Source organism: Theropithecus gelada, chromosome 7b (genome assembly GCF_003255815.1).
Source record: "Theropithecus gelada isolate Dixy chromosome 7b, Tgel_1.0, whole genome shotgun sequence".
In the NCBI taxonomy this organism is placed as follows: Eukaryota; Metazoa; Chordata; class Mammalia; order Primates; family Cercopithecidae; genus Theropithecus; species Theropithecus gelada.
This window is the reverse complement of record NC_037675.1, coordinates 74,497,324-74,506,900: the sequence shown is the minus strand read 5'-3', so window position 1 is coordinate 74,506,900 and position 9,577 is coordinate 74,497,324. Positions and strand designations below refer to the sequence as shown.

Below are 9,577 nucleotides of genomic sequence, written 5' to 3'. Positions count from 1 at the left end.
CCCCAAAAAAAAAAAAAAAAAAAAAAAAAAAAAAAAAAGAAATTATCACAGGAGCAATGTCCAGAATCTCAAAATAAGTTTATTAAAAATCTCATTCAAGAAAGTACCAAGAGAAAAGTATTAATAAGTCTTTTTCTCTCACTGTATCCCAATGTAACAACAAAACCTCCAACTCCTACAGAACATAGTTACTTATTGATACATTTTCTTTTTTCACCCTCAGACATAAATATAAACAAAATCTGTACTGTGGAAAAACATCTTCAGGAGACTTTTAACCATGATCTCTAGCACAAAGGGCTTGTGGCTTGTTTTAATGTCTCTAAGCTACTAGACTAGTTTCTCTTTCACTGAGAAAACTGCTACAAGTATTTTCTGCTGCATCTGCACTGCAATGCTAAGTTTTCAAGTGTCAATGAGCTTGTGATTTATTCTTTATTTTACAAAAGTATTTAATCACCCTTAGTGTTACTTTGAAAGCTTCTCCCTGGACAGGCAGCCCAAGTTCTGATGTTATGAATGGGCTGGAAAAGCCTCTACTTGAGTTTTTAAAGGTTCACATCCAATAGTAAATGTAACCGAACTCTAAATTCCAACCTATAATTGAAACTATTACTATTATTGAGACATAGTTTCGCTCTTGTCGCCCAGGCTGGAATGCAATGCCGAGATCATAGCTCACTGCAACCTCTACCTCCTGGGTTCAAGCGATTCTCCTGCCTCAGCCTCCTGAGTAGCTGGGATTACAGACGCCCACCACCACGCCCAGCTAATTTTTGTATTTTTAGTAGAGATGGAGGTGTCAACCATGTTGGCCTGGCTGGTCTTGAACTCCTGACCTCAGGTGATCCACCACCTTAGCTGGGATTACAGGCATGAGCCACTGTGCCCAGACTATACTTGAACAATTTTTTAAAACAATTTTTTAAAACTAATTTTAAAACTTTAGGAATACATCCTCAAAAGACTCCTCTGGTTTTCAAGAGACTAGGAGCAAATCATTTCTCCAGCCCTATAAAAGGCTTTGTGAAAGCAGTAGACGCTAAAAAGAGCAAGGGTAGTGATACATCCCATTTGGTGATTTTTTTTCCTCCTCCTCCCATCCCACGCCACCTGTTAACCATCTGTGGTAGATTAGATTATTATTCAGCCAATATTCACTCCCTCCCCCAGCCTGGCCAAGGGAGGAATACACCTCTCTCCAGTGATGTTATAGACTCTGTAGTTTGCTTGGCTGCATGGTGGTTGCAGTCTACTACCCACTCCTAAGTCTTTGGGCATGATCATATGACTTGCTTTGGTCAATGCAATCTTAGCAGATGTGGCATAAGTAGACACTTGAACTATGCTTGTGCAGTTGGGCTTGACTTCTGGTACTTCTGCTGGTACCTTGAGAAAAGCTTACCATGGATAGCCACTGCCCCTTCAGCCTGGGCCCCAGAATAAGGCATACAAATAACTGCCCCCACTGATCCACAGACCTACCTACACTGAAGCAGAGCCTTGAGTGAGAATACATGCTCTGAACCACTGAGTTTGGGGGAGGTCTGTAATCCAGAGTTACTATAGCAACTTGTTTTTAAATAATGGTTATGTTGGCTCAGAAAATGCAATAAAAACGAACAAAGACTTAGAACTGCAAGTCCAGAATTCCTTATCTGTAACCCTTAGGACTAAATGTGTTTAGAATTCAGATTTTTTTGGATTTTGTAAAGGTACTATGCAAATATCAGATGTTATATAATGTCCCTACAGGGTCTTAGAAGCAGAAAAGCAAACACATTATTAAGCTATAGTGAAACAAGGCCGGGCGCGGTGGCTCAAGCCTGTAATCCCAGCACTTTGGGAGGCCGAGACGGGCGGATCACGAGGTCAGGAGATCGAGACCATCCTGGCTAACACGGTGAAACCCCGTCTCTACTAAGAAATACAAAAAACTAGCCGGGCGAGGTGGCGGGCGCCTGTAGTCCCAGCTACTCGGGAGGCTGAGGCCGGAGAATGGCGTGAACCCGGGAGGCGGAGCTTGCAGTGAGCTGAGATCCGGCCACTGCACTCCAGCCTGGGCTACAGAGCGAGACTCCGTCTCAAAAAAAAAAAAAAAAAAAGCTATAGTGAAACAAATGAATAGTTTTGAATCACATTCAAAAAAGAAAATAGAGACTATAACTAAGCCAGATTTTGCTGTCAAATTAGTTATGAAAAACCTTGGCCAGGTGCGATGGCTCACACCTGTAATCCCAGCACTTTGGGAGGCTGAGGCAGGTGGATCACGAGGTCAGGAGTTCGAGACCAGCCTGGTCAATATGGTGACACCCCCACCCCGTCTCTACTAAAAATACAAAAATTAGCCCAGTGTGGTGGCACACGCCTGTAGTTCCAGCTTCTTGGGAGGCTGAGACAGAAGAATTGCTTGAACCTGAGAGGCGGAGGTTGCAGTGAGCTGAGATTGTGCCATGGCACTCCAGCCTGGCTAACAGAGCGACACTCCGTCTCAAAAAAAAAAAAAGAAAGAAAGAAAAGAAAAGAAAAGAAAAAAGAAAAACCTTTTAGTTTCTGGATTTCAGAACTGTGGATATGAGACTACTGTCTTTTTTTTTTTTTTTTTTTTGAGACGGAGTCTCGCTCTGCTGCCCAGGCTGGAGTGCAGTGGCCGGATCTCAGCTCACTGCAAGCTCCGCCTCCCGGGTTCACGCCATTCTCCTGCCTCAGCCTCCCGAGTAGCTGGGACTACAGGCGTCCGCCACCTCGCCCGGCTAGTTTTTTGTATTTTTTAGTAGAGACGGGGTTTCACCGTGTTAGCCAGGATGGTCTCGATCTCCTGACCTCGTGATCCGCCCGTCTCGGCCTCCCAAAGTGCTGGGATTACAGGCTTGAGCCACCGCGCCCGGCACTGTCCTACATACCTTTGTATAATTATAAAGAATCTTTCCCAATAAGTTATTTAATTTCAATAACTGTAAAGGAGGTATGATTATTCAAAATCATTGTCTAAAATTATCTGTGGAAATGGACAGAATACAACTAATTTTTAATGAAAAACTGATTATTTATGTCTAATTAATTTGTAAATCACTGGTTATATTTAGCATTGTCTGCAAACTTTCTTTTGTTTTGATCAACTTAAAACAAGAAACCATACAAGGCGTTGTGAAAAGCCAACACTAATACCTTTTTCCTCACTCTGTTACCCAAGCAGGAGTATTAATGCCTTTCAATCAACAAACACTGGGTTTCTTCTTTATAACTACACACTATGATGACGGTTGGGAATTCTAATGTATCAGGTAGTACTTCTGTTTACTTAAGGAGCTTACTATCTAAAGAGCAAAACAAGTACATTTTATACTGGTTAGAAATAAAAATATGTTAGGTATATTATGTTAAAATAAATTATTCACATTGGTTTCATCTGTTTCTTCTTACCTTTTTTTTTTTCTGATGGAGTCTCGCTCTGTAGCTCAGTCTGGAGTGCAGTGGTGCGATCTCCGCTCACTGCAACCTCCCCCTCCTGGGTTCAAGCGATTCTCCTGCCTCACTTCCCGAGTAGCTGGGACTACAGGCACCCGCCACCACGTCCGGCTAATTTTTTGTATTTTTAGTAGAGACGTGGTTTCACCGTGTTAGCCAGGATGGTCTCGATCCCCTGACCTCGTGATCCGCCAACCTCGGCCTCCCAAAGTGCTGGGATTACAGGCGTGAGTCACCGCGCGTGGCCACCCAGCCTTTTTATTTATTTACTTTTTTTGAGACGGAGTCTCGCTTTGTCGCCCAGGCTGGAGTGTAGTGACGAGATCTGGGCCTGTAGCTGGGACTACAGGCGCCCGCCACCACGCCCGGCTTTTTTTTTTTTTTTTTTTTTTTTTGTATTTTTTAGTATAGACAGGGTTTCATCGTCTTAGCCAGGATGGTCTCGATCTCCTGATCTCGTGATCCGCCCGCCTTGGCCTCCCAAAGTGCTATGATTACACGTGTGAGCCACCGCGCCCAGCCTCTTTTTACCTTTAAAAATGTGTTTATGGGCCGGGCGCGGTGGCTCACGCTTGTAATCCCTGCACTTTGGGAGGCTGAGGCGGGCGGATAACGAGTTCAGGAGATCGAGACCATCCTGGCTAACACGGTGAAACCCCGACTCTACTAAAAATACAAAAAATAATTAGCCGGGCGAGGTGGCGGGCGCCTGTAGTCCCAGCTGCTGGGCAGGCTGACGCAGGAGAATGGCGTGAACCTGGGAGGCAGAGGTTGCAGTGAGCCAAGATTGCACCACTGCACTCCAGACTGGGCGACAGAGCGAGACTCCGTCTCAAAAAAGAAAATAAATTAAATAAATAAATAATAGTATGTTTATCAGAAAATTTAAAATAGGGATAATCACCATGTGGTTCTCCCAATGTGCATGCTAATAAATTTGTATGCCTTTTCTCCAAAAGAAAAAAAAGATTTTTTTTTTTTTTTTTTTTTGACAATCTCACTCTTTTGCCCAGGCTGCAGTGCAGTGGCATAATCTTGGCTCACTGCAACCTTCTCCTCCCGGGTTCCAGCGATTCTCCTGCCTCAGCCTCGCTCGGGAGCAGCTGGGACTACAGGCGCGCGCCACCACGCCCAGCTAATTTTTTGTAGAGACGGGTGTTTCGCCATGTTGTCCCAGCTGGTCTCGAACTCCTGAGCTCAAGTATCCGTCCCGCGGCCTCCCAAAGTGTTGGGATTACAGGCGTGAGTCACCGCGCAGGGCCTCACATTGTATTTCTATTGGCTAGTGCTGCTCTAAATCTTCTGTTCCTTCTGCTACACCAGGCCTAACAAATCCCTGCCAACCTTTTCCTTCCTGAAGCCTCCCTCCCTTTCTCAGCTCTGGCGATCCTGCACTGTGGTGGTTCCCCAACCACACTCATTCTCCTCAACTGGCTCCTTGCTCTTCTTCCAGCCCCTCGTTAGAAGTGTTCCTAAGAGTTTGCCTTGGCCTCCTCTTCCCCTTTCTTAGCTTAGACTTCTCCACTGCTCCAACATCAACTGGAAATCTATGGAATTGACTCCTGTTTTCAGTTCTAGTCCTGTTGATAGGACATTTTCACCTGCTGGCACTCGCAAAGTGACACTTCCAAACCACTTCCTCGCCCTCCTCTCTAAACCAGTTCTTTCTTCCTATTTCTGAGAAAGTCTCTGCCATGTTGTAAACTGAAAACTTCCTAGTCAACTTCACACTTTATTCCCTGGTCCTCAATTGGTTACCATGTCCCGTTCGTGTTTCTTCTAAAGCCTCTGCCACCACCGCGAATCGAACTCTAATCACATCTCACCTGAATTATGGAAAAGTCACCTCAATTCTCTCACCCATTCCAGCCTCCACTATAGATTAATGTGCCTAAAGCAGAGCTGACCACAACGGTGAGAAGACTCTGAGAGGGAAGTAGCAGCAAACACAAGAGGCACTGGACCTGCATGCCTCGAGACAGCCCCAACCAAGGAGAAAGCATCAGACCCCGTTTTCCGCCTCGAACGAGAGGCGTGCGGACTTCGCCCAGAGTGCCCGTCGCCCCTGGACAAGGACACACCCGGGGCGTGAGGCGCGGAGTTTCACCAGTTGCTCAAGCAGACCCAGCCCAAAACGCTTCCTCTTTCTCCTGCTCCACTCCAGTCCAGACGGCTACTAATCCCGGCCCAAAGCACCTGCGCCCTGAGATATCTTTGAGCAAACAGCATTTTCGGACCAAGGCTCCGCGGAATCTCTCTCCACCCGGCCGCGCCCGAAGCCCAAGAAACGGGCCGCCCCTCCCGGTTTCCCACACGGGGTTCCCTGGCCCCAACCCGGCCACGTCCCGCCCCTCATCTTTCAGGACACCGGCTCCGCGGCCCAGGCGGCGACAAAGGGCCGGGCCCTGCCCGCGGCCGCCCTTGTCCGCGGTGCCTTACTGTCTTCCCCGGACTCCCCATCATGCACATACGCTTAGCCGCCGCCGCCGTTGCTGCCGCCGCTCGCAGTTCAGGTTCCTTCCAGACCAGCCGCTGTTTTGTTTCCGATGTGAAACCGCGGACCCCGGAGCTGCCTGTCCCAGGCCCCGCCCGAGAACCCTCACCGGTGTCGTCATTTCCGGCTCTGGCGTCGTTGGCTGCCGGCCCACGGGGGGAGGGGAGGAGCCAGGAGGAAGGGGGCGGGGCCTCGGGCCTGGAGCAACGATTGCGGGAAGAACCCAGAGCTCCACCTTGGCGGTCCCCACCTGACGGAATCCGCCCAGAGCGTTGGCGTGGGTTGTCGGGGTTCTGAGGCTGCTCTTGAGCTGAGGACAAAAGCCCCTATATAAATTGGGCCCAGCGTGTGCTTCTCCCGGCATACAAGCGATGGCCATCCTAAATTTAACACCTGCCATTTCTGTAGGGTACCTATTTGCGAATCAGCTGCATCACAATCAAGAGAATGCTGTTAAAATTGAAAATATCTCTGTCCTCTCCGACCACCCAATGAATCAAAACTTCTGGTGGGTGGTGAGAACCTGAGAAACTGCATTTTAAACATCCTCCGCGACTCCTGCACTCCAACTTTGACAACCAGACTCTCTAGGTGGCAAGCTAACTGAGAGCAGAAAATATGTCTGGTTTGCTGGGTCACTTGATTTTTGCAGCTGCCAGTTCTTTGTCCAGTTTTGGTAAAGACAGTACCAACATCTAATTCATTAGGCAGCATACCACATTTACACATATATCCGAAAGCTAAAACTAAAAAAGGAATACTACCTTATTTAACCAAGGTGAATGGAGAAATGTCAAACACGGGTATTAAAAAAAACAAAAATGAAATTAAACGGTACATGGTATCTGGGCAAGTTACATTCTTCTGAAGTTTCTTTTAACATCCACCCCCAAGCGGCTGGGCGCAGTGGCTCACGCCTGCAATTCCAGCACTTTGAGAGGCCGAGGCGGGCGGATCATGAGGTCAGGAATTCGAGACCAGCCTGACAAACATGGTGAAACGCCGTCTCTACTAAAAAGACAAAAAAATTAGCTGGGCGTGGTGGTGCACTCCTGTAATCTCAGCTACTCGGGAGGATGCAGCAGGAGAATCACTTGAACCCATGAGCTGAGGTCGCACCACTGCACTCCAGCCTGGGCGACAGAGCAAGACTCTGTCTCAAAAAATAAAAATAAAAATAAAAAATACACCCTAAGCTATCCCTTCACATTCCTATCACATCAATCTCCAATCCCTCCCTCCCCACCCACTGCCAACCCTGCTTAAAAACATCAGATTCTAATACTTTTTACACACAAAAGCTTCATATTTAAGAACAAGGGTAGTATTTTCCATTAGCAGAACGAAAGATAAGTTGTGGGAGAAGGTTGAACAAAAAAAGATATTTTTAAAATTATTGGCCGGGCACGGTGGCTCACACCTGTAATATCTGCACTTTGGGAGGCCGAGGTGGGGGATCACTAGGTCAGGAGATCGAGACCATCCTGGCTAACACGGTAAAACCGGTCTCTACTAAAACTACAAAAAACAAATTAGCCAGATGTGGTGGCAGGCGCCTGTAGTCCCAGCTACTCGGGAGGCTGAGGCAGGAGAATGGCGTGAACCTGGGAGGCAGAGCTTGCAGTGAGTCAAGATCGCGCCACTGCACTCCAGCCTGGGCGACAGAGCGAGACTCCGTCTCAAAAATAACATAACATAACATAACAAAATAAAATAAAATAAAATAAAATAAATAAAATAAAATAAAATAAAATTCTCCACCTCCCCTACTTTAACAAGAGTAGGGATTTTAGTTTGTTCATTTACAAGTGCTCGTGCTTGTCGGCAGCACATACACATTTTACAAGTGCTGAGAACAGTGCCTGATACATAACAGTGCCTGATACATACAATAGTTCAGTATCGAACAAATATAGGCTAAAACCCATCTATTTGTGAACTACTTCAATCTGATTGCAGTCTGCTAATATTAGTAGGATGTCTTAAAATGCTGATGAACTACTCTTAGAAACAATCTACAAAATTTTGTGCAAAGATATTCATGGAATATTATATAGCAAAAAATTGGGAAACTAAATATGGTACAATAGGCCAGGCGTGGTAGCTGATGCCTGTAATCCCAGCACTTTGGGAGGCCAAGGTGGGCAGATCACCTGAGGTCAGGAGTTCGAGACCAGCCTGACCAACATGGAGAAACCCTGTCTCTACTAAAAATACAAAATAAATTAGCCAGGCGTGGTGGTGCATGCCTGTAATCCCAGCTACCCGGGAAGCTGAGGCAGGAGAATTGCTTGAGCCTGGGAGGCGGAGGTTGCAGTGAACCCAGATCACGCCACTGGACTCCAGCCTGGGCAACAAGAGTGAAACTCCGTCTCAAAAAATAAAAAAATAAAAATAAATAAATAAGGTACAATAAATTATGGTCCACCCACCTCACAGAATGTCATGAAAATTGTTCATGAATGGCTGGGCACGGTGGCTCATGCCTATAATCCCAGCACTTTGGGAGGCCAAGGCAGGAGGATCACTTAAGGTTGGGAGTACAAGACCAGCCTGGACAACATGGCGAAACCTCATCTCTATTAAAAACACAAAAATTACCCCAGCATGGTGGTGCAAGCCTGTAATCCCAGCTACTCGGGTGGCTGAGGCTTGAACCTGGGAAGCAAAGGTTGCAGTGAGATGAGTTGGCACCACTGCACTCCAGCCTGGGAGACACAGTGAGATTCTGTTTCAGCAAAAAAAAAAAATCCTGCAAGAAAAAGGCAGGCCGGGCGCGGTGGCTCAAGCCTGTAATCCCAGCACTTTGGGAGGCCGAGACGGGCGGATCACGAGGTCAGGAGATCGAGACCATCCTGGCTAACACAGTGAAACCCCATCTCTACTAAAAATACAAAAAATTAGCCGGGCGAGGTGGCGGCGCCTGTAGTCCCAGCTACTCGGGAGGCTGAGGCAGGAGAATGGCGTAAACCCGGGAGGCGGAGCTTGCAGTGAGCCGAGATCGCGCCACTGCACTCCAGCCTGGGCGACAGAGCGAGACTCCGCCTCAAAAAAAACAAACAACAACAAAAAAAGAAAAAGGCATGAGATTTTTTAAAAGAGCAAACCCTAACTTTGAATAACCAGCCTTCGGATAATTTTCTTCTCATTTTCTTTATGTCCTACTGTTAGGCCTCTGAGCCCAAGCCTGCATGTATACATCCGGCAACTGAAGAACCACAAAAGAAGTGAAAGTGGCCGGTTCCTGCCTTAACTGATGACATTACCTTGTGACATTCCTTCTCCTGGATAATAAGTCTCTGGAGCTCCCGACCAAACACCTTGTGACCCCCGCCCCTGCCAGCAAGAGCACAACCCCCTTTAACTGTAATTTTCCACTACCTACCCAAACCCTATAAAACTGCCCCACCCCTATCTCCCTTTGCTGACTCTTTTCAGACTCAACCCATTTGCACCCAAGTGAAATAAACAGCCTTGTTGCTCACACAAAGCCTGTTGGTGGACTCTCTTCACACGGACGTGCATGACATTTGGTGCTGAAGAGCCAGGACAGGAGGACTCCTTCGGGAAACCGGTCCCCTGTCCTCACCCTCACTCCATGAGGAGATCCATCTA

General features: G+C 47.1%; 1 protein-coding gene across 5 annotated transcripts in view; it reads right to left on the bottom strand.

Moving 5' to 3' along the window:
- PSEN1 (presenilin 1) overlaps nucleotides 1-6,428 on the bottom strand; it is a 79,229-nt gene extending 72,801 nt beyond the window's left edge. For 2 of the 5 annotated variants that reach the window (XM_025391501.1, XM_025391503.1), the window contains exon 1: nucleotides 5,936-6,428. The gene's annotated coding sequence lies outside the window, so the exon portion shown is untranslated. Of the gene's footprint in view, nucleotides 1-5,294; nucleotides 5,702-5,935 lie in introns of those variants that run through there. The other 3 variants (XM_025391505.1, XM_025391502.1, XM_025391506.1) reach the window with 2 other exon arrangements.
- Between the last annotated feature and the right edge of the window lie 3,149 nt (nucleotides 6,429-9,577).